The sequence below is a fragment of the Trichosurus vulpecula genome, chromosome 6 (assembly GCF_011100635.1).
Source record: "Trichosurus vulpecula isolate mTriVul1 chromosome 6, mTriVul1.pri, whole genome shotgun sequence".
Taxonomy (NCBI): domain Eukaryota; kingdom Metazoa; phylum Chordata; class Mammalia; order Diprotodontia; family Phalangeridae; genus Trichosurus; species Trichosurus vulpecula.
The window spans coordinates 242,637,984-242,664,886 of NC_050578.1; the positions used below are offsets into that span (position 1 = coordinate 242,637,984).

At 36.3% G+C, this 26,903-nt stretch overlaps 1 protein-coding gene across 1 annotated transcript in view; it reads right to left on the minus strand.

Moving 5' to 3' along the window:
* Positions 1–26,903, minus strand: part of DCDC1 (doublecortin domain containing 1) — a 494,261-nt gene that overhangs the window by 383,951 nt on the left and 83,407 nt on the right.

Sequence of the window (26,903 nt, forward strand, 5' to 3'; positions counted from 1 at the left end):
ATGTATATATGCATATATATATAGGCATAGAGATATATATGTATATATATATATATACAACAAATATAGGCACAGAGGTACATATTTAAAACAAAAAGTATCTAAAACAAAAAGCAAGCATAATATGTAATGAGGATGCTCTACAAGTTTTCCTAAAAAATATGAAAGTCAAGGAAGGATGGCCAATCTTTCTATTCATTGATATAATTCTGAAAATACTAGCAACAGGAAAAAGACAAGAGAAAGAATTGAAACTGTAAAGAGGAAATAAAATTATCCTTATTTGGCAATGATATGATGATTTATTTAAAAAATCCTAGAGAATCAGCAAAGGTACTAGTTGAGATTAATAATAGCTTCAGCAAAGTTTCAGTCTACAAAATAAGCCCTCAAAAATCAACAGCATTTATATATAATAATAACAAAATCTGAGAAGCAATGATAGAAACAGAAATTCCATTCCAAATAACTACAAAATGCATAAAATATGTAGAGATCAGTCTACCAAAGCAACAAAAAAAATTGCACAAATTCAATTACAGAACGCTATCTAACAAAATAAAGAACTGCTTAAACAGATGAAAGGATATTAAGTGCTCTTGGATGAGCTACGCCAATAAAATAAAAAAAAACTACCAAAGTTAACTTATACTTTCAATATTATAACAATCAAATTATCAAAGGAATATTTTGCAGAAGTCAATAAAATAATAAAATTCACTTGGAAAAATGAAAGATCTAGAATATCAAAGGAATTTTTTTAAGTAAAGACAAAGGCGGAATGGCATTTCCCAACTTCAAACTAGGTTATAAAGAAGCAATCATCAAAGCCAACTGATATCAGTTTAAAAGTAGAGAGGTAGCTCAATGGAACAGCCCAGATCAGGGAGAATCAGAAATAACCGAACTCAGTAATTCAGTGTGCAACAAACTGGAATACACGAATTACTTAAGAAAGAATTCCCTACTTGATAAAAACTGCCAATAAAACTAGTTTTAATAAACCTAAATCAACACTTTATACCATATTCTAGAACATTTTTCATGTGTCTTTTAATAGATAAATGGTCAAAGAGTATGAATATATGAACAAACAGTTCCCAAAATATGAATTAAAAACTATCAACAACCATATAAAAATGTTCCAAATCATTACTAAATAAGAAAAATGTAAATCAAAATAACTCCAAGGTTTTACCACACACACACTACAAATTGGCAAACATGATAAAAGATAGGAATGATCAGTGTTGGAGGGATTCTGGGAAGACAGCCATACCAGTACATTGCTGGTGGAGCTATGAATCAATATAACATTTTGGAAAGCAATTTGGCATTATGCAAATAAAGTGATGAAAATATCCATGCCCTCTGACCTAGATATGCCACTACTAAGCTTGTATCACAAAAGGTCATTGAGAAGAAGCAGATTCCCACATGCAACAAAATAATTATAGCAGTACTTTTTGTAATAGCAAAAAAAAAGGAAATTAGATAGATGCCCATTGATTGGGGAATGGCTAGATATAATTGAATACTGTTGTGTTATAAGAAATTATGAATGTGATGAATACAGAGAAGTGTGCATAGATTTATATATTAATGCAGAGTAGAGTAAGTAGAGTTTAAAAATAATATACACAATGACTATAATATAAATGGAAAGAACCACAAAAAATAAAAATAAATGTTAGAAAATGATGAAGAACCAGAATGGCTCAAAACCTCATTGCAGATGTTGGAGGTCCATAAGGGCTACACATTGCACATACTGTCAGACTTTTTCAATGTACTGATCAGTTATCCTTATTTTTTTTCCTTTTCCTTTTTTATCTCTTAAAAAAAATACTATTTGCTATATTGGATGGGAAGTAGAGGGAGAGGAATCATTGGGGGAAATTTTGATGATGTAAAAAGAAAACAAAAGACATCTACAAAAATTTACTTAAAAAGAATATGCAGGCCAAAGGACAAATTACAGAAATAACAATTTTATCAAAGAAAATCATAACAGTGAGACAATATACCCAAATTTTGTGATGCAGTTAATGTTAAGTTGATGTTAAGGTTTAGTAATGCAGTTAATCAGTGAGTTGAGTGTGTAAAAAAAGGAGCATATAAAGAAAAAAGTACAAATTTTGAAAATTAAATGACTTAAAAAGGATTAAAAAACACAGAGTTGATAAATAAAACAAATAGGTTTAAAATGAATAATAAAAGACAAAACATTAGCTAATTTTATTTTTTAATGAGGAAAACCAAATTACTGAAATGAAAACAAAAAATAAATCACAATAGAAGAGAAAATAAAGCAGACTGTTAGAAAGTATTTTCCCCTATTACATACTTAAAAAAACCTGATAACTTAAGTGAAATGGATGAATATTTTTTTAAATGAAAGATCCAGATTAACAGAATAAAGTGGGAACTATTTGTGTCTATTTCACAAAAAAAAAGAAATAAAACAATTCACAAATGAGATCTCAAAGTAAAAACAAAAAATGAAACCAGACTGAGAAGGATTTAAAAATGAATTCTATCACACATTCAAAGAACAAATAACTACAATTTTATACAACTTTTTTCCAAAAAAAAGAAGAAAGAAAGCATACCACAAAATTCCTTTTATGAAACAGGTATGATCCTTTATTGAAAACAGGTAGTGATAAAGGAAGCTATAGCTAGTATCTAATGAATATTGATGCAAAAAATTTTGAAAAAATATTTGTGGAGGCTATAGCAACCCCATCAAAAGATTATTCACTATAATAAAGTTTGATTCTTACCAGGCTGCAGGGGTGGTTCAGTATTTAATATATAATATTAATAAAAAATATATATTTTTATCAATAGATACAGAAAAAGCTTTTGACAAAATGCAACACCTATTTCTGTTAAACATTAGAAAACATGAGAATAAACAGACTTTTCTTTAGAAAGGTAAGTAATATAGATCTAAAACCAAGTGCTACTATTATAAGTATTATGGATAAACTAGAACCTTTTCTGATAAAATCAAAAGTAAAACAAGGTTATCCCTAACCACCACTAGAAGTAAAGAAGAAATTACCTTTCAGACCTATGGATAGAGGAAGAATTCATGATCCAACAAGGAATAGAGAGGCCCATGGAAGGTAAAATGAACAGTTTTGACCATACAAAGTTAAAAAGCTTTTTCACACACAAAACCAATGCTGCTAAAATAAATAAGAAGGAAAGCAACTAATCTTTGCAGAAAGTTTCTCTGATAAAGTTCTCATATATAAGGAACTGATTCTAATATATAAGAATAAGAGCTATTCCCCAATTGATAAAGATACGAACAGGCAGTTTTCAAAGGAAGAAATCCAAGTTATCAATAGCCTTATTAAAAATGTTCCAAATAGTTAATGATTAGAAAAATACAAATTAAAGTAACTTTAAGGTTCTAATCTCATATCCATTAGATGGCCAAAGTTGACAATACAGAAAAAGAGAAGGACAAATATTGGGGGCTGAAGGGGCAAAAACTATCTTACTGCACTGTTGATAGAAATGTGAATTGTCTCAGCCATTCCAGAAAGTAATTTGGAAATATACATCAAAAGTCATTAAACTGTGTGTATCCTTTGATCCAGCAACGCTATCTACTACTTGGCTTATACCCCAAAGAGATTAAAGGGAGAGGGAAAGGATTCATATGTACAAAAATATTTATAGCTCTCTTCATAGTTGCAAAAAGCTAGAAATTAATGGGTACTAATCAATTGGAGAATGACTGAACAAGTGATGGTATATAAATGTAATAGAATAGTACTGTGTCAAATGAATATTCTTAGACACGGACAAAATAGGAATTTGCTTTGTTGACTACATACGTACTTTTATAACAATTTTGGTTTTCTTTTTCAATTGCAGGGAGATGGAAGGGGGAGAGAGAAAAAATCCAACAACCATATGAAAGAGTGTTTCAAATCGCTAAGGATAAGAGAAATGCATATTTCTACACCTCCAAGTGATATTTATATATTCAAGGAACTAAGACTAAAGGAAAAGTGACCAAGTATAATTGAGGAATATTATAAGAAAGTATTTCAGTCTTAATTTTTTTGGCAATTTTTGTCATTCCCTCCACAGTTCTCCCATCATATACATAATAGTTTTGGTCAATATTCTTACCATGAGGAAAATAAGAAAATGGTAACATGGTAACATAGTATTTGTAAATGCTGAAAGCCAAGAAGAATACAAATGCATAAGCAGAGGGCCTCTGAGGGGGATGTGTGCTGTATATAGAGGAAGAAGGAAGGAGGAGGGTTTTTGTCCTACCTTGGCCACTTAGTAAAGGTGTTTCTTGAATATTCCTATATCTATTAGAGGAAAGAATTTATGGCTCCAGCTACCCCAAGGGTCACTGCATAAAGAGGATCAAGTCAGTAAATTATTCCCAGGGCCAATTTAACACTAGTATTGACTGATAGTGAAATTTTTTTAACATCTAGAAAGTGGTTCTTCCATCCTTAAATTTCCCAGGAAGAGCCAGCATTTTTTTATTTTAATTTTAATTTAGTCTTAGCAAGTTTTCCTCTAAAAGGAATCACACATTTATCTGCCTTCTTAACAGTATACTGAATTAACTGAGAAAGGAAAGAAATAAGCACTTATTAAGCACCTCCTCTGTGCTAAGCACTTTTACAAATATTCTCTCATTTGATCTTCACAACAACCCTGAAGGTGGCTGCTGTTATTATTTTACTAGTTATTTGTTATCATGCTATTTATTATTATTACATTTGAGAAAACTAAGACAAACAGAGGTGAAGTGACTCTCCAGGGTCACATAGCAATTAAGTGTTTAAGGCTGAATTAGAACTCAGGTCTTCCTGATACCAGGCCCAGTACTTTAAACAGGGTACCACTTAATTGACTGAGAATCATCATTTGGAACATAGCAGATGAAAGCAGGCCTTGAGGTACATAACGTTATTTGCTCCTACAATGCTGAGTTGGTCTGCTATTCTTGGGTTTTCTTTGGCTGTCCAAGAATCTGAGACTTACTGCCTTGCTATCCTCTCTCTCCATTTTCTTTCTTTCTCTCTTTATTCCCTATTGCTTTCTCCTAAGATTTTTTACTTTGCTTTACTTGGCTTTTGTCATCATCTAATGAAAGTTGCTTCTTTCCTGTGGGTTTAAGAACCAAATCTGGAATAATCCTTGAAACATCAGTGCTCCTTTGTTATTTTTTTTGGCTGCTTACAATGCAAATGCATATTCTGTGTGGCCAAAGAGCTTTTTTTACTTTAAACTTCTAATTTTGATGCTGGTCATGATGCTTAAAGTTGCTGGATGGCTAATTTCTGGATAACAAAGCATAGTCATCTATGTTTTGTGTATACAAAAGCAAAAAAAATTGGTTGATGAAATATAATCACTCAGACAAGTTGCTTAGTTTAATGTAGCGGAAATCAACGAGTTGACTGCATTTTTCACCATACAATAAGTTTCTTTTTGTTGCTACTATTGCTATTCAGTTGTTTTTCAATCACATTTGGGGTTTTCTTGGCAAAGATACTAGAGTGGTTTGCCGTTTCCTTCTCCAGCTCATTTTACAGATGAGGAAACTGAGGCAAACAGGATTAAGTGACTTGTCTAGGGTCACAAAGCTAGTATCTGAAGTCATAACTGAATTCTGGTCTTTCTGACTCCAGGCCCAGTGCTCTATCCACTGTCACCCAGCTATCTCCTAATTTTTTTATGGCTTTCTATAAACACAAGATAAAAGTAATCCCCTTTAAAGGAATGCTTATTTTAAGGCAGCATATATAAAGTCCTTCAGGACAGGGATTGTCTTTTGCCTCTTTTTTTTTATCCTCGTGCTTATTAGCACAGTGCCTTATAGGTGCTTAATAAATGTTTACCAAATGAGTGAATGAATGAATATGTATGAAGAGAGTAGCTCTGCTACATTCTACTTACCTCTCTGAGCCTCAGTTTCCAGCCCTGTAAAATGAGGGTATCAGACTAGATGATCTCCAGGGTTCCTTCTAGTTCTAAATTCTATGATCCTTTGAAAGCTGAGATGGTCAAGTCCCCATCTAATTATTCCTCTTGTAACAACAATTCCCATTGATTGAGCATCTACTGGAATTTTCTAGGAGCAGAATACAAAATCAGCCTGTTTGTAAAGTATTTTTAAAAAAACAACTAAAGACTTCTCTGGAGTAACAACCACCACAGATATACATAAAGCAAGTCACCTTATATTTGATGCATCTCTAGAAGATGGACATTTTGCCTATCATTGGCAATATAGGAGTTTTATCTAGGCTCATTCATATTTTCTCATAGATGGTCATTTTGGAAAGATTTTAACAAAACTTGAGGAAGCCTCTCCCCCAAATAAATCTTGCAACCAAAGCATGTAAAATCTTACATCTAAGTTGAGAAAACACTTTGTCTTTTCATCATGCCTGGAACTTAACAGAAATAGAGGCAGAGTATAGAGAATGTCACATGGCAGATACTAATTGTTACGATTAAGGTCGAACCAGCACGCTTCCCTGCTGTTCTGAGAATGTCTCTGACTTTTGATCCTGACATCTGTGTCTTACAAGAATTTCACTCTGCTCTGACATTCCTTCTGATGTTGATCCAGGAATTAATGGATTGTGAAAAAGCTGGCAGGATATCATTTAAAAAATAGAATTCCTAGTGTACAAGTGATAAAAAGGTATCAGGACTCACTTACATTGTGTCTGATACCAATGCAAGTCTCAGGTTTGGGTTGCTGGGCTATTATTTTTTTTTCCTTTTCAAGTAAGAAACACAGGATCAAAACGGAGGGACAAAAATCTAAGGGGCAGAAACAAAAAGTTCTCATTGCAAAATAGTCAATTATACAGTGACTGCTGGACTTTCACACAATACAACCTCAATCCATTATTGTTTTCAAAACATCTCCAACACATTCTGATTTGAATAATTTTTATCTAAATTCATATTGTTAATGGATGTGGTTGGATGACTCTTCTGATGAAGTTGGAGTTTTTATCTATTGAAGGACAATTTTGCTTGAAAAACTATGATGCTTCAGTCACAATGGGACCAGTAACATCTCCTGACATCATCTGTGCTTTTCCTTCTGTGTCTTCTCATGCATTTGCAGACACAATCCTCCAGTCAAATGTTGATCAACATATGACCCTTCAATAAATATAATTATCCTTAATTGCTTAATCTTAAAAGTTATACTAGAACTGTCTCAAGATGGCTTTAAATGGAGGAGTTGTATTCAGATCTGAAATTTTACACATCAGAAGATAGTGCCTTGCATTCGATAGCTCTGGATAATTACTAGATGCCAGTGGATAACTTAAACATAGCTTAGAATTCTTGACATTAATGTGTGACAGGCATGGAAGAGCATATTTGGTGATTTTAAATGAAAAAGCAAAAGGAGTTTTGAAAAATCAGGGCGATGCCATATTAGTGAAAGAGAAGAAATCGTATGATTTTTGCCAGTAAAGAAAAAAAAATCCTTCATTATGCTATAATGAGCAGAAATTCAACAAGTTAAACAGAAATATAAGTCAATTCCATTGTTAGAGCTATAATTAATTAATGGAAACATTTTTATAAGGATGGATTTTTATGCAACTTATCAAGCATATATCTAATTTTCCTATTAAAAATGAACATCATTGTTTTTAAAAGCCTTGAATTTCTTATTTTGTTTATCTACCTTGGTTCACTAATTTAATTTTTTATACCTCATCTGTTGTTTCAAGAAATGAGTGACAAGCTCATTTTTAAAAGTAAAGCACTGACTAGCTACTATCACCATCTACTGATACTCAGTTTGCCCAGGTATTCTTTTTTATGTTGTTGCAAGGGTTGCAGGGGTGACCTACGATTTCACCATTGCAGGGAATTTCTAGTGTAGAAATTTCTTCTATTAAGGCAGGTAATCGGTCTGTAACAAATAGCCTTAGGGAACTGCCTCTAGCACTAAGAGTATGGCCCCTAGACGATATAGAGCGCCAAGCCTAGGGTTAGGAAGACTTGAGTTTAAGTCCAGGCTCAGATACTTACTAGCTGTGTGATCCTGGAGAAGTCATTTAATTTTGTTTGCCTCAGTTTCCTCATCTGGAGAAGGAAATGGCAAACCATTGCAGAATCTTTGCCAAAAAAAAAAACCTCAAAAGGGGTCCTGAAGAATCAAACACAATTTAAACAATTGGACAACAACTTTTAGGGGGAGCTAAATGGTACAGTAGAGAGAGCTCCAGGCCTGGAATCAGGAAGACTCATCTTCATGAGTTCAAATCCAGCCTCAGACATTTACTAATTGTGTGGCCCTGGGCAAGTCACTTAACCCTGTTTGCCTCAAGTTTCCTCATCTGGAGAAGGAAATAGCAAACCACTCCAGTATTTCTCCAAGAAAACCTCAAATGGGGGTCCCGAAGAATTGGACACAACTGAAAATGAGTGAACAAACAAAAACAACCAAGAGGCTAAGTGACTTGATGACTCAGAGAATGTGTCAGAGATAAAACAAGAACCAAGTCTTCCTGACCCAAAGGCCAACTCTCCATCTTCAATGTTCTTCTTCTTCTCGTGGTTCCTGTTGTTAAGAGTAGAATACCGTCTCATTATCTTGAATCTGTATGTAATGTTTTCACTGAACATTAAGTTGAAAAAAATGAAGCAACATGAAATAATGGGCGTTGTCCTTGCTTCAGAGTCAAGAGACCTGAGTTCTAATCTTGACTACGCATCTGCATACTAACCAGTCTGTAAGTTTAGTAAGTTTCTCTGGGCTTCAGTTTCTCCACGGAAGGGAGGAAGCATTTATAAAGTGCCTACTATGTTCCAGGCATTGTGCTCAGTTACAAATGTCTCATTTGATCCTCACAACAACCCTGTGAGTAGGTGCTGTTATTATCCTCAAATTAGAGTTGAGGAAACCGAGGCATACAGAGGTTAAGTGACTTGCCCAGGGTCGTGCAGCTAGTAGGTGCCTAAGATGGGATTTGAACTCAGGTCTTCCTGACTCTAAGCCCAGTGCTCTCTCCACTACATCATTTAGCTGCCTCAATGATGGGACTGAATTAGAAGATTTATTAGGTACCTTGAAGCTCTAAATCCTATGACTTATGTCAGCAGCAATTCAAAGCATCACTTTTAAGTGTTGGCAAAGCATAGTATGCTCTTTTTGCCATCTTGGCAATCTATAAAAACTGAACACTTTGTTGCCTTATTGGTTGCACTTGGCATCATCCATGTCATGAGCACCTTGATTTGGTGGATACAACCTACTCATCTAGTACAATTTTCCCATAAGTCCTTCTTAGATCTACTCAATGCCCTGGAAATGATGATCTTGTCACGTTACAGGTGACTGGTAAATAGATTTAAATAGGGATATAACCTAGAAAATGAATTCCTTCAATCAGTGGAGGTAGGGAAATGATATCCATAATTACCATCAGTAGGAGGGTTTGAAAAAAAAATTTGTTCTACATGTCTTTTTTATTCTGGCATCACTCCCCCCCCCCGCCCTTTTATGCTTCAAAACTCAAGCAGAAATATGGTAAGAAACAAAGCCTCGATCCAGAAACAAGCTATAAGACAAGATCAAGAAGTGCCCAACTAGAAAGTACTTTGGGCTCATTAAGGAAAAAGGGAACAGTGCTTGAGATCTGAACAAATCATTCAGGGGTAGAAAGACATGCCCTACCACAGACAGGGTAGAAATAAGACAGCGGGGAGTGAAGACAAGAAAAGGCAGAGCACAAATCAGACAGGCCATTCTTCTGAAATACAGAAGAGGCTGCAGCTCATCGCTGTCATCAGACAAGAGATGGCAGAGCTGGCACTTTTTTTTAGGCTTTGCACTTTTTCTACTTGGGTGTCGGGCATCACAAGGGAAGATTTGCTTTAAAGGACACTCCCTCTTCTTATAACCCAGTTTTCTTTCTAGTTTTTTATGATTTTCTCAAAAACAAACAAAGAAACTTCGTTTTTTAAATGAATGAATGAATGAAGCAACTGCGATTGAGTGAGTGGATGGAACTGGCTGAACGCTAGGAATACCATTTGCTAATAGAAGCCCACATGTTTTATGGTTTGTGAAGCATTTTATGTGTGTGCTCTCATTCAATTTACATAACATCCCTGTGAGAGAGGTACTAGATGCGTTGTTATTCTCACTTTAGAGATGAGAAAACTAAAGCTCAGAATATTTAAGGAAAGTGCCCATGTCTCAAAATTAGCAAGTGTTGTTAATGGACTCTTGAACACAGGCCATTCATTGCTGACTCCAAGTAAACATGCTTCCTCCAAAGACTAAGTCACAAGAAGCCCATTTATAAATATATATATATATATATGTATATGTATATATGTATGTATGTATTTAAATATGTGTATACACAAATTTACGATTAAGGCATATTGCTTTTTTTCCTTAACTTTGGAAGACTTTTTTAAAAAAAGTGGATCATGAGCTAACCCTAACCTTACAATTTTCCAGTTAAAATCCGACCACCTAAGTCCATGCTGATTTAATTTGGAGGATCTTGTTGGGTGTCTTCATAGCACTCCTTGACCTTGTCATTGTCTACAATGGATACCACGTTGTAGGTGGCAATTATTTCCATAGTCTCTGGTTTACAAACACTTCTCGTGGGTGATGCAATTCATGATGATCATACATTCGAAATGCTTCTCATTGCCTTAAAGGCAGGGAGGGTTGGGAGGTTTTTGTCGTTGCTGCTGTTGTTTGTTTGTTTTTTAAGGATGACACCACTTAGTATTTTAGGCAACTATAACTACATGTGTTTAGTTCTTTTAAATTGTCGATTCTATTTTTGTTCTTTAGTAGATCTAAACTGCTCCTCCCTAGATCCTTAGTTAAAAGCAGTGTGATGTAGTGAGAAGAGTGCCAGACTTGGGAATCCTGGGTTCTGCTATGAAATGATCTTATAACACTTTTTAATTGGTCTGAGCTTCAATTTCTGCAGCTATTCAATGAAGTAATTGGACTAGATGATCTCTCAGAATCCTTGATCTCCTATTGCCTGATATAGATAGATAGCCTGATAGATCTATTGACTGACTCACAGATGTGTATGCATATATATGTATATATGTAAAAATGTATAAACGTATGTGTATATACATATATGTAGGTGGAGTGTATGTATATATATGTATGCCTACATATGTATACATACATGGACACATAAATTAATGCACATATATTAAGGATTAATCTGCCATGGAGAAGGTTCTTGAACCCATGGGAGCTGATGAGGAATCCAAATAAAAGAATATGAAGAGACAAGAGAATAGGACCCAAACAAAGCCTTGGGGGCATACCCACATGTGTAGTAGTAGGTATGACTGAATGGAGGTTTAAGCAAAGGAGATTGAGACAGAATAAGCACACAGGCAGGATATGAACCAAATGGGAGCAATTGTCATGAAAACCTAGAGAGATTAGAGTCCATGAAGAGAGGGAGGTCAACAGTGTCAAATGATGTAGAAAGGTCAAGAAGGTGAGGACTGAAAAAAGTCCATTAGAATTAGCAACTAAGATGTCATTGATAATCATCAGTGTATTAATAATAACATCGTAGCTTCTTCACAGAGAAGTTGTGAGGAAAGTAATTTGCAACCCTAAAATTTTTATATAAATGTGAGGTACTATGATTAAAGAAATCCATCCATCCCAAACATCCCCATTCTGTTCTTCAAAGACAAGTCTTGGGTAAACATTTGCAAAGATAATTCACTTAAAATAGAAATCCGTATCTCTAACTATTTTGAGTCTATAGTCAAAAAGGAGAGATACACCTTTTTAAAAAAGAATGGTTTGGATTCTTAAGTAAATTTTAAAAAGAACAAAACTTGAAATGCTGCGTCTCAAGGAAATGCCTTTAGAGTGATGTGGACAGGTTGCAGTTATAGGTTCAGTCTCACTATATAGACCTGAAACTCCATACAATTTGTCCGTCTCACCATGCCTATCTCCAAGCTCCTATCCCAACATTCAGCTGCCCTGCTACTGGCTAGCAGGTGAAATGGTGAGGTTTCAGGTATGACACCGTTTATAAAATCACTAAATGTCGTTAAGTAGGAGAAACTTCAGAGGCCATTCAGTCTGACCCATACCCTTTATATATACACAACAAGGTCACCGAACTTCTCAAGTGACTGAAGAGAGGAGGAATCTCTAAAAACATCTGGTTAATAGCTCTATTTGTAAGGAAGTCTTTCCTTAAAGCACATCTTTCCATAATCCATCTTTCTGCAAGTTCCAAATGCTGCTTCTAGTTCTGCCCACTGCAACCAAGAAGAAGTTAATTCTCTTCCCCAAGTGATAATACTTAGTACCTTAAGGCAGTGTTCTTCTAAATCTTCTCTTTTCCAAGCTAAACAATTTCATTTCCTTTAAGCAAGTCTAATCTGGGATGACTTTGTTGGTCTTTATCACCCTAGTTACCTTCCTCTGGATGCTCTCCAACATTTCAACACCCATCCCACAATGTGACACCTAGAACCAAACACAACACCCAGAGAAAATAAAACACAGTAGAGTGGAGACATCACTTCCCTTCCTCAGACATTAGGCATCTTTTGATGAAGCCTAATACCTACTGTTATATTAAGTGCTAAATCAATAAACATTTATTAAGTGCGTACTATGTGTGAAGCACTGTGCTAAGTGCTGGTAATAAAAAAAAAAGGCAAAAGACGGTGCCTTCCCTCAAGGAACTTATAATCTAAAGCTGAAAAAGAGCAAGAGAAATCAATGAAGACTGTAATGGCCAGCATAATGAAGGATTCTGGGACAAACTGAGCCTTAAAAGATGTTAGGAGGTTGGGAGAAAACATTGCAAGGAAGAAATGACATAAGTGAAAGCACAAATAAAGGGGATGAGAACAACAAGTTTGTTGGATGGTGAGGAAACTAGCTTGATACAAGTAGAGGGAAGATGTTGGGGAGTAGAGGGAAATTCAGTTGTATAAATAGAATGGTAAGATTATAGAGACCCTTGAAAGTCAGGCAGCAGAATTTAGACTTCATGTAATAGGTACTAGGGAGCAACTGTAGATTCTTTAGCAAGAGAATCATAGTTCAATTTAATAAAAAAAATTTAAGTGCCTACTATATATGTAATACTCAGTGATATTCACTAGGGGTACAAAATTTAAAAAAATTCACAATAACAACCCTTGAAGAGTTCATAATCTAATGGGGGAAAGTGGAAAGGCAAGTCCATAAATAAACATAATGAAAACCTGAATGCAATAAGAATGCTTAGCCAAGAATATTCTGGCGATAGTATATGAGGTGAATTGGAGTGTGGGGCAGGTCTATACTTAAGAATGACCATAGGAAGCAGTAGTAGCAGTAGGCCAAGCTTGAGATCAATGACAAGGGCCTAGGTTGGAATGATGGCCATGAGAATAGAAAGGAAAGGAAAGGAAGGAAAGGAGATGAAAAACATTTCATAGGAAAAATCAATAGGGCTTGACAATTAACTAGATGTGGGGGAGTGAAGGGAAAGGCTGACATGTGGATCACCACAAGGTTTTTGAATTTTTGCCACTAATAGACATGTGATGTCATAGTTGACAGGGAACAGGGGCTTGGAAGGGGATTTAGTTCAAGGGGAAGGAAGGTGATAAGTTTGGTTCCGTGGTTCATCCTTTTTTATTCTTGTATGACTCTTCATGACCCCATTTGAGGTTTTCTTGGCAAAGATACTGGAGTGGTTTGCCATTTCCTTCTCCAGTTCATTTTACAGATGAAGAAACTGAGGCAACCAGGGTCGAGTGACTTGCCCAGTGTCACACAGCTACTAAATGATGAGGCTAGATCTGAACTCAGAAAGAGGAATCTTCCTGACTCCAGCCCAGAGCTCTATCCACTGCCATGCCTCCTAGCATCTAAACATGATGAACTTAAGTGATAACAAGATGATGAACTAGTAATGTCTATTAGTCAGATGGAAATATGAAAGTGCTGCTCAGATAGAATATAAATTTATTTGTCTTCATTGCTTTTTCAGAGACCTTTATTCCTTCTGTGGGACCTCCTCTCACCCATTTCCAGGGACCTAGTGTTTATGCAGCTATGAAAGTTGTCTTCAGGAAAGAATTCTCTACCAATCATTTACATCTGTTGGTGAATTAAAACCAATGACTTTGGGGCTAATAAATTATTTCTTGAATTAGGAAAAATTAAAGTATTCTCAAGTTTTAGAGGATGGGTTGCAGAGACAAAAGATTATAGATTTAAGGTTATGAGGAAGTATAGAGATGGATTAACCCAGATTCTTCATCTTAGAAATGATCTAAGCTAGAGAGAGACTAATAACTTGCCTAAGGTCATATAGATGGCAGAGGCAGCATTTGAACACAGGTCTTCCAATCCCCAGATACAATCCCATTTTTGAGTAAAGGAGACTTCTTGTTTCCCTGAAAGCCAATAGCAAGAATAGCTTTGTAATCTCTTTAGGAGTAAAGACAGTCAAGATCAAATCATATTCCTTTTATACACTGATGGTGAGTGTATGGGGGTAAAAGACAGAAGAACATTCTCTCCCTTGATAGTGTGAACTTGCATTCCAGCCTGGAGGAATAATGTTTAGTTTTAGGATCTTATACTGCTGAATTTCAGTTACAAAGAAATAGAGATTTTCCTGTATCTCCTTGTTCAAGATATTATAAATCACTCAGTTACTCATGACCGTACCTAAAGGGTTTAGTTCCACGAGCAACTGACAGCTAAATGGACTTTATGAATGATAACTTGCAAAGTGTTTAAGGCATTTCATAAAAGTTGATAATGATATTTCCCAAGTCAGATTTCTTGATAATCTATGTAATCTACTGGTAACAAAGGTCAACTTTTTGATGAACTCCCAATGAGCTTTCTTGTTTGTATATGCAGAGAGATTAGATTTTACATGGTATTTTCAAGAACTGGTGAGAGCTGTGAGTAGAAAGTGAACATCACCTCCTAAAGGTTAGAAGACTTGAGTTGTTACCTATCTAGGTTTCCCTGCCAGTCTCAGCTCAAGTCACACTTCCAAGAGTGTTAACACCTTTCCCCTCTCAGACTGCCTGCCCTTTACTCTGTATATAACTTTTACGTTCCAGTTCACATGTTGTCTCCTTCACTAGAATGTATGCTCCCTGAGGACAGGAACTGTTTTGTCTCTCTTTGTGTCCCTGGCACTTAGCATCATGCTTGGCACACAGTAAGTGCTTAATAAATGTGTTGGCTGATCTGTTGATCAAAATCCAAGATTCCCCAGCTACTAGCTCTTTGACTATTATCTCACCTTCCTGTGTCTGTTTCCTTAACTGTAAAAAAAGGGATGAGAATTCTTTTACCAACTACTCCCAGGGTTGTGTACAAACTATAAAAGCTTCGACGGTAGTGATGAATTTTGTTATTATGTCTTCCTTTTCATCCTTTTCAATGGAGTTCAGATAGAAATGGTTCTGGGATAAGTTACTATCCTGTGATTATTATTTTTTTGTATTTAATGTTTTGTGAATAAGTGGATACAATGGATGCCTTTTAATAAATGAAAAAATATATTGAGATGTAAGATCATCTTCTCTAGGCTCTCTGGAAGCAATTATTATACAACTCCAGAAACCAATAGGATGGATAGAAGGATGAGGAGGAGGAAGAGGTGGAGGAGGAAGAGGTGGAGGAGGAAGAGGTGGGGGTGGAGGAGGAGGAGGAGGAGGAGCAAGAGAAGGAGGAGGAGGAGGAGGAGGAAGAGGAGGAGGAGGAGGAGGAGGAGGAGGATGGTATATATTTCATCCTATTCTCATATGGCTTTCATTTCTTCTTTTAGGTGCCTATATTATAAAAGCCATAGATTCTACGTAGTTTGGAGATTATATCTGGTATGGGGACAATGGTAACATCTATTAAAAACATGTTCTTAAAATTTTTGGATCACTGTTATGATTGGATAATTGTGGGAAATAGTAACCTGTGATAATATTCTAGTTCCAGTAGGTGGTTTGTTCAATTCTCAAGGTTCTTTGTAGGAGGTGGGGAGACAGGGAAGGGAGAGCTGTATTGTAGTACCTGTTGGTTTATGAAATACCTCTTATTTTCTTGATAGGTATTCCGTAGTTGCTACTTTTTTGCAACCTGCGGGGATGTGTTGCACAATTTCTACTACTCTTTGAATAATCCCTTAATCAATAAATACAGGCTCTTTAAGGATAATCTTTCTTCAGTTTCTTCAGGATCCATCTGACTACAAGCTCCTTAAGGGCAGGGTTTGTCTTTTGACTCTTTTTGTATCCCCAATGCTTAGCATAGTACCTGGCACACAGTAGGCACTTAATAAATGCTTGTTGACTAATTGGTTCTGAGCCATTATTGCATTCTCCTGGTTTCTGCAAACAAATCTGCTCAACCAATTTGTTTAATGCCTCTTTGTTAACCACTTGTTGATTGAGTTCTTAAGGATGTTACCTATGGAAGGTCTTTTGATTTTTTGTAGTAGTAAGAAGAGGAAGAGGAGGAGGAGGAGGAGTGGTAGTGGTGGTGGTGACAATGGTAGTAGGAGTAATGGTAGTAGTAGTAGTGGTGGTAGAAGTAGGAGTAGAGCAGTAGTAGTAGTGATGGTAGTAGTAGAGGAGTAGAAGTAATAGTAGTGGTAGTTGTAGTAGCAGCAGCAGTAGTAGTAGCAATGCTAATAGTAAACTCATTCTTCTCATCTTTTTAATTAAAGTTTAGAGAACCAATCTAAAGGCAAGTCAACAACATCCTGCTATCACACTCTTAGATTTAATGTTCCGGGTTTTATTGCCCAGGTGGATGAAATAACTTCGTTACCATCTCTGTAATTGTAAATGTAATTGTTTTTGTCCAGACCTATGGATTCCATCCACGTATAGAACTACCAGAGGGGAAATTCTTCCCATTGATATAGAATGGAAAGCTGTCTGAGGACCACTTCTTCCTAGGACCTGAAATTCCCTATGTCACACCATCTTTCTTCTGTTGCTTTTTAATTTTTATTTTTTTACCAGACCTGTGGTTTCACTGATATAGAGAGATTCCAATGAGGAACTTCCTCTACCAATGCAGATGACATATTGGCAACTTCTCTGCAACTTGAATTCTTGGAAAGCTTCCTGAGACACTGAAAAGTTAAGTGAGTTACCCAAGGTCACACAGTGCATGTAGGTCCAAGGCAGGGCTCGAACCCAGGACCTCTTGACTCCAAGACTAATTCTCTATCCACTATGCAAGTGGTAGTCAATTATTACTAAAATAATTATGAGCAATTAATAGCTAAAAAATTTAGTTCAATAAATAATCCTGCCATATATGGCACCTTTTAGAATAGTGAGATGATATAAGAAATTAAAATTCAAATTTATGCAAATTTAATAAATTAATTTCAACCCATTAAAAATCAAGTTTGATAAAATGGAATTCTTATTCCTCCAAAAACAAATGTACCTGTTCTGTACACTGTATTTCATTTGTGCATGTAATAAAGTGGTACTCAAAACTGGGCACTTAGGACACTAAAGCAGGGATTATTAACTTGACGTGTATAAATTTTTTATATTTTGATAACTGTATTTCAACATAATTGGATTTTTTGTACGTATAAAAGTTTTTTTTTTTTTCTGGGAAGGGGTCCATAAACTTCAGTAGACTGCCTGAAAGGTCTACAACAAAAGGATAAGAAACACAGAAAGGATAAGAACCCCAGCTTCAGATCAAAGGGAAATGAATTGAGTGGTCATCATTGAGTAACCCAATAAATTACCCTATAATGCTTTTCTAAGATAATTCAAGTTTCTTTGGAGAAAATGTGCCTTGTGGAAGTCTGACTCATAAATTTTTTCCAAGCCACAGAATCAGAGACAGTTGGAACTGTAAGAGACCTCAGAAATGTTCATATATATACATATATGTATATATGTATGTATGAGTATACACACATATAAATATATACACACATATATACATATATAATAGCTAGCATTTATATGTTTTAACATTTGCAGGGCATTTTGCAAATATTATCTCATTTGATTTTCACAACAATTCTGTGTGAGATAGTTGCCTTTATTATCCCCATTTCTCAGATGAGAAAATGTAGGCCATATGACATGTCTGAGGTTGAATTTGAACTGAGGTCTTCCTGACTCCAGGCGAAGGGCTCGGTATCTTCCTTGCCTAGATCACATGGTCTATATTCATTTGAGGAAACACGCATAATGTGACATACAAAAGAAGCCTTTCTCGAAGAGGTATCACCTAAATTGAAGGTGTTTCAACAGCCATGGGGGAAAGAAAATACAGCCCTAGGAGCAGAGGGATGGAATGGGGAGGGAGGCCTGTGGAGTCGTAGCCCAGTTTCACTGGCACAAAAAGGCATCTCTTATCAAGAAAACCTGATGAAGGGCAATGGACATAAGACAGCCTTGTGCGAGCTGCCTGTGAAATTCCCAGGACTCCAATAACTGGTGGTAATAACCATAATTACCAGATATTAATGGGAAGTTTAGGAGCAACACTTAATAAAATAAATAATAATAACGGCTAATATTCAGATAACTGACTATGTGCTAGACACTATGCTAAGCGCTTCACAATGATTATATCATTTGACTTTCATAACAACCCTGGGAGTTAGGTGCTATTACTATCTCCATTTTACAGATAAGGAAACTGAGGCAGACAGCATTTACATGATACAGTTAGGAAGTGTCTGAGGCCACATTTGCACTCAGGTCTTCCTGACTCCAGGCTAGTGTTACAACCTTCAATGATGAAGCCCTGGGGCTTAAGAATTCACAAGATCATATATCTAGAGTTGGAAGGCATCTTAAATGTCATTTAGTCCCTACTCTCTCATTTCAAAAATGAAGAAACTGATGCCCAGACAGGTGAGGTGATGTACATGTCCAACGTAATACAAGTTACTGGTAACAGAGTTGGAATTCTAACTCAGGTCCTGTGTCTTCACGTTTTCTACTCTTTCCCTGCATATGACTGAAGTGTGCATAGATATCTGAGACATCTAACTCTTTTGCTTTGTAAGATTAAAAGAGTTTGTAGCACTGAATCACAGGACTTAGGATTTCCTTTGAATTCTTGCCTTTTCATAGGAGAATGGTATAGGACTTAGGTTCTAATCAATATCCCCGGAAGCTAAAAGCAGTCTCACCAAAGTAGCCATCACTGCATAAACTTACTGATATTATTAATCAAATATTCACCTGAGTATTGAGAAGTACATGATAAGAAAAGGAAATGGGAGGGTCATCGATCAAGTGTGAAGGATAACAAACAGACGAAGAGCCCCAGTGCTGCATGGATACCCAGGGAATGTCCAAAGCCTCTAGCAGGGTGCACAGAGATCTTCTCAGAAAGGGCTCAGACAAGACTCATACGGAATAAGAAGGTGTAGACAGATTGCTTTCTCTACTATTGGAGACAGCATACATTTTGATGAGGCTAGAGAACCACTGAAGTGTCTCCACAAATTCTACTTTTAATGGAAACATAGCATATTTTATGGTTTAACTCAGACACTATTCCCTACCTAGTGGAAATCATCATTAGGCAGATCTGTCTTGGGCCCCATCAGAAGGAATTCATTCAATGGAAGCTCCGTTAAGTGCCTAGTACACACAAACCATTGCATTTGGGACTGGGGACGATACAAAGACATGATCCAGCCCTTAAGGGAATTATTATCTAGTAGGAGAGATCAGAGTATATTTGAACAAATAAATGAATAAATAATACAAATTATTTTGCGATAAAGGCTTTGTGGTCATTCAGTCGTACGATCCTGTTGGACTCTTTGCAACTTGAACCATAGTACACCAATGCTGTCCAAGGGGTTTTCTTGGCAAAGATACTGAAGTGATCTGCCATTTCCTTCTCTTTCTTTTTATTTTTTTTAAATAAATACAGTGTTATTAGTTTAAATGAAAGAGAAATCATTCAACTGCGGGGAATCAAGAACTCTTTCATGGAGGAGGTCAAATTTCAATAGTATCTCAGTTGGGTAGAACTTCGGCAGCTGAAGTATGGACCAGGCCATTCCAGGCATAGAAAATGGTGGAATAGAAAAATATGGAAAATGGAAAAGCGTTTGGGAGATGGTACGCAATCTAGTTTAGTTAGACCCCTGAGCATCCGAGGGTGACTAGTAAAAGAGAAGCTTGAAAAGGTACTTTTAATTCGGGTTGTGCAGAGCCTTTAGTATCAGACTATGAACCATACTTAAGATAATAGTAGTAGTAGTAGTAGTAGTAGTAGTAGTAGTAGTAGTAGTAGCAGCAGCTAACATTTCTGTAGCACCTACTATTTGCCAGGCCCTGTGCTGAGCAGTTTATTATCTCATTCGTTCCTCACAACAACCCAGGGAAGGAGGTACTATATTAGCCCTAGTTTATAAACGAGGAAACCAAGGCAAACAGAGGTTAAGTGACCTGCCCAGGGCCACACAGCTAGGAAGTCTATGAGGCCCGGTCTGAACTCAGGTCTTCCTAACTCTAGACCCAGCACTCTATCCACTTTACCACCCAGCATTAATATTTTCTGATCAGAGTAGTGATCCAAGTTCTATACTGGGGAAATTTCTCTGCTAGTGGGGATGGATAGTCCAGATGAGATGTATTGGGGGTGGTAAGGGGAACAGTAAGAAGAAGAATATTTTACCAAAAAGGCAGTCTTGCCTATAAAGTTGTTCCACACAACACACCCACTTCAAAGATGGCATCATAGAGAAGCTCAAGAGTAATTCCTTTATATGCATGTTGACCTTCAAATCTGTATAAACTGAGTGAGTCATCTTTACATATGGGTCAGTCCCATGAAAACCTTCCTTTAATGTCTCTTCACCAGATGAATGGAGGAGGCTGGGTTCCTCAAGGCTCTATCGGCGAAGCTTGTTATAACTGACCAAACTGGAGGAGCTTCTAATTCCTATTGGTTCCAAGCTGCGCAGCCTATTCTCACCCTGTATCCTTCCACTGTCCTCTGAGATTTACTTTGTGTGCTTTGGATACTATTGTGTCCTTCATCTCATAGTCATAAGATTATGGCAGAATATTGGTATTAATAACAGTAGTTAACATTATATAGAGTTTGCTATGTGCCAGGCACTGCAAAATGCTTTAAGAACATTACTTCGTATGACTCTCATAACCACCTTGGAAGCAGGAGCTATTATTATCCCCATTTCACAGCTGAAGACCTGAGGCAGAGGTTAAGTGACTTGCCTAGAGTCACTCATTTAGTAAGTGATCTGAAGCTAGACTTGAGTCATCTTCCTGACTCCAGGTCTGGTGCTCTATCTACTGAGTGTCACCTAGCTGCCTTCATTTGTGGGAGAAGTTTGGAATCGTTAAAGGAGATTTGGAGTCTGCACACTGGGAGTCTCTGTGTATTCTGAGGGAAAAGGGTAATGGGGTCATAGAAGGTCTGGAGTACTGTAGGGTGTTCCCCATCAGGAAATTCCACATACCAAATCAGATCAGGGACTTGTTCTGCAACTTAGAAACCTAGAGAATGGATGGTCATTACATGTCAGATGTGGACCTTGATCCCAGGTCATTCTGACTCCAAGGTCAATCTCTGCTTGTTTTTTAAAAAGAAAAATATGTTTTCAAACTTCCTTCAATTTTGGAATTATATACATCTCATTATATTACTTCTCTCTCTGTCTCTGCTTTCTCTCTTTCTCTCCTCTCTCTCTCTCTCCCTCTCTCTCTCTTCCTCTCTCCCTCTCTCTTTCACACACACACACACACACACACACACACACACACACACACACAACTCTAGATGGTAATGTCGTCAGTATATGGAACTTCTGGTGTGGAAACTGATGTTTCACTGATGCAGTAAAACTGGCAACTCATTTATAATTTATAGACTTAAAGATTTCTTCTAGAGCATTGAGAAATTTAAAAATTTGCTACGTTCACATAGCTGGAATCTGAACGCAAGTCATCCCACTTCTGCAGGCAGTCCTCTCCCCACTCTCATGCTGCCTCTCATTCTTTGTGTTATAATTATTAAATAAGCATAAATGTGTTGTGCTTTCAGTATAAAAGTTCCTCACATCTATATAAACTAGCTATTATTCCTGGAATCTCACTTCATAGAATCATGGGATAAATGACCTTATTTCTTAATCTTGCCTTTCAAAATGAAAAACTCTACATTAAGAAGCTTTGGTTAAAAGTCAGAATTATTCTGATGCCCAGTGACCATGCATGTCAGCATAGGGTTAATGGCCCTATGTCAGGAGGAATGTAAATAGCATGGGCAGGCACCTCCTGACCAAGCGATCACAGAGAATTATGCAGATTCAGATGGGAGCCACACAGGCTTTGATTTCCCCCAAGGATTGATGAACAAGTACAAAATAATAGGAAGTGACAGGAAACAGATGACTGGGGTCTAATTTAATGTCATTTGAAAAGACAATATACCTTAAATTGGTCTTCAGAAAATTATGGGTTACAAATAAGATAATGGAAACATATGTTTTTATCATTTTAGTTCACTAATTCAAGTTTTCATCATGAATGAACAATAAAGAGATTATTTGCTTTAAAATCCTACTAAATTTAACAGATAAGACATGCTCATTTGGAAGAGTCTGGGTGTTGTCAATGTTACTATGCCTGAGAAATAATTACCATAAACAGGTTATATAATTTAAAATGATAAGGATGGAAGGATTTAATCAAAATTACCTAAAAACATTCATAAGTTAAATTTTGAAGACAAACGAAGCAAAAAGATTCTTTATAGTTCTATGTGTAATATGTGTGTGCTCTGCCATCCAACCTACCATATGCAATGTAGATAGAGCAAACCCTTTTAAAAATTATTTTCTTCCCTCCCCCCCAAAAAAGCATTGCCAGACAAATAGTTCAAGTCCAATGTTCTACTTAGAGGTTACCTTATTTTTAGATACAAACTAATATGGCAGCTAAATATTTAAGAATGAACTGAAAATCTTATATTTATAATTAATAGGTAGTAGTATTACTATAATGTAAATAAAAGTTTGTTTTCTTCTACTCTCTGTCTCTCTCTCCCTCTTTACTGTGCTTCTCTCATGTAGATCATTCGCTAAACATAGCAATGCATGCTTGAAATAGAGGAGACCAATCAACAAACATTCTTAAGAGTGTCCTTGGTGCCAGGCACTGGAGAAACAATCAAAAAGATGGAAATGTCCTTGCCAGCAAGTAGTTTACACTCTACTGGATGGGACTACAAAATAATGAGAAATGTCATGTTTGGTCTGGTAGCAGTAATAATAATAATAATAACTCACATTTATTCATTTTATGTAAATTTACATGGCGCTTTTCTCTTAACCACCCAGTGAGACAGGTAAGGGCATCAGCCACATCTGATGTTAATAGAGCGTTTGGAAGTTTCCCAAGTTCTTTACATACGTTAGCTTATCTGATCTTGATGAGAAGTCTATGAGAAAGGACCAGAAAGGAGAAGTAACCTGTCCACAGCCTCATGGCTAATAATTAGCAAAGCTCTGGTTTGAGTCTAGTTCTCCTGACTTTCCACTCCGTGAGGCTTCTGCGCTATTATTATCATCAACTCGGTTACATTTTATTTGTTTACAACTGCAAATATACTATTATAAAGTATAAATTGTATATTCTATATAACTAATATATTTCTATTATATATTATAATTATATTAAAGTATAATTGTGTATACTTTAATATAATTATTAAATATTATATTATATTATTTTTCTACATTATATTATTATATTAAAGTATATCATTATACTTTGTAAGTATATAATACATAGTATTATATGTATATATGAAAGTATAATTATAAAATATATTATCATACTCCTTAAATATAATAATAGGCAGCATGTATATTGTACTTTAAGGTTTGCAAAGTGCTTTAAAATTATTACCTCATTTTATCCTCACAAAAACCCTGGGAAATATATGCTATTATTACTGCCATTTTACAGTTCAGGAAATTAACACAGACAGAGGTTACATGGTTTGTACCACTCACATAGCTACTGTCCAAGTCTAGATTTGAACTCAGGGCTTCTCAACTCCAGAACTAGAGCTCTATCCATTGTACTACCTAGCTGCCTAGTAGAAGTTTGTTTCAACAATCCAGCTAGCAGCTTCTGTGGGGGTGTAAGATCCACCCACAGCCAGCACCCAGAAAGCTGCCAACAGCACAGGTTCTTAACTAAGGAAAGCAAGGTGAAGGGGTTGACAAGCTCACTTTAATTCAGCATACAAATATCAGTCACTTAGTTCAGGGGAGAAGGCCAGCACCCTGAACTTCAGAGCAACACACAAACAAATTATAAACATCAACAGACAGACCCAATACAGATTCATAGTCACCAACATCTAGGTTCAGCCCGGCAGCTCAGAACAAGGGCTGGCCCAGAGTCACGCACGCCACCACTGCTGTAAGGAGGAGCTCCAAAGGAGAAAAGGCCAACCCCTTTTTTTATATCTTTTTCAGCATCAGGGGTGAGTCACACGTGCGACTCACCCATGTGACCTAGAATCGTCACAAAGAGGCGACTTAAACCCACTTGGTCTAAGAGCCTCTGCTCTCCCAGACATGTAAACTAGGCCCTCCCTGGAGTTAGCCCCACCTTGGGCCCCACCTTAGTTGCTAATCCATACCCACTAAGGTTTTACAACTAATAGGGGTTTGGGCCTGGGGCTTAGCACCTAGTAAGGCTCAACGAATTACTCATAGGGAACAAAAGCCAAACTATTCAAGGGCACTTGTTGAATTAAGTGCTAAGGAGCCCATTTTGCTTACCAACACAAAGTTATATGTTCAGTTTGTCTCAACTCCTGTCTGACAAACTGTGTGTTGCATTTATGTTATGCCCACCATTATACAGAATTTATATATATATATATATATATATATATATATATATATATATATATATATATATATACATATATATATACACATATATATATACATATATATATACACATATATATATACATATATATATATATAAAATACATAATTATAGTAGATATTGCAATGAGATACACACATATGTGTATATATGCATATATGCATATGTTGGGGATTATATTTTATTACCTACATGTATATATACACACGTCTATCTATCTACCTATCTGTCTATCTATCTATCTATTACAAATAGTCCCCAGCAAAGCTAAACTAATAACAGGAGGTAAGCAGAAGTAAGTGACTCAAGGGAGGGTTCAATCTGTACTAAAAATAAGTAGATACATTTGGAAATAACAGGTTAAAAGCATGGTTTAAAAATTTTTTAACTCAGGACGGAAAAATAATTATGGCATTTTAAGAGATAGGAAAATGTTCTGAGGAGCTCCTGAAAAGGTTTAAAAAGCAGACAACCGTCATACAAGCTATTCGAGGAATCACCTCTCCAGTCCTATGAAGCAGTGTGGCAGCCCACATGTACCTGATCATGGGCTAGAGGGTCAGAAGTCACCTTTGACCCATTAAGGCCTGGGGAGTTTGCAAAGGAACAGTTGCTGTCAGCAGAAAAAGGTTCTAACCTAGTCAGGTATCTACAACTTTATTAATTAAATTGATTTAAGGATATTCAATCTCAAATACAAAAATAAAATAGTCCCTCCCTTTAAGTAGTTTACATTCTACTCTGGCGGGGGGGGGGGCAGGAATAAGGGGGAGGGATTCAAAAAGTTGTTTATTGTTATGTTAAATTATATTAATTCAACATAATTTCAGCATAATGAAATACAGAAGAGATTACTAACTGGAGTATTTTGCCAAGCGAAAAATAGGATATCCTTACTCAGAATCTTTTTGCTTCAAAAATCAATACTTCTAAGGAGATTGCCACGACGGAGAAATGTGGGGATTCACTTATGCCAAGAATAACAAAATCACGGGGAATTTAACTGGTTTATGTTTCTAATATGTACTGAAGTTTTTCACAAGAGTCAAAGCTTTGGTAAATGAACACTGACAAGGACTATGTGGCAATAATACTTCACTAAAAATACTCATCTCCAGACTTTCAGGGAGATATGCTTCAAAAAAATAGAAAGAAAAGCAATTGTTTATTATTCTTCATTTCCCTAAGTTTCTGGTTTCAATCCATTGCCTAATCAGTCCCGCTCACCAGTTCTTCCCCCCAAAAGCCCACATTTATATAACATGAAAACAATGGAAATGTTATGGCCACATACAGCTGCCATGATTTTTATTCTTTCTGACATCAGGTTGTTCCAGCTGCACAGAATGCCCACTGTTCACTGACATTTGCAGTTGTCATCAAAAACTAAACTTCATCTTATGTGATATCAGAATATATATACTCTTATTTAAAGAAAAAACAAGGTCACTAAAAGATACTGGTGCTGAAATGTTACCAAATATATAGTAGGACTGAATTGGTTAAAAATTCACTATACGTTTTTTTATGATATGAGAATTCTTGGAAGTGATTTGAATTTATACGTGGCTTGTTTTTTTAATCTTAGAGTCTTTTAAGCCTCTTCATTGAATCTTCCAGAGAAAGGGCTATGGAACAAACAAGGCAGACATCACAACTCAGTAATGAGGCATTGCTTTGTGGCAGGATTTGGTGTCTGGATGACTCTCCTTGTTCAGATTCAGGTGGCAGATTTTCTTGATGGGTAAGGTAGGATTATTTCTTGTGTGGGGTTTGAGGAAACAAAAAAAGTGATCACAGTATAGCCATCTTGTGTGTCTTACCTTAGCTGTATGCACTTTTGACATTGGCCGATCAGTTTTGTACAAACAGCCAGTGGAAATATGGTATGTTGTCTGCGGCATGAATCAATGTAA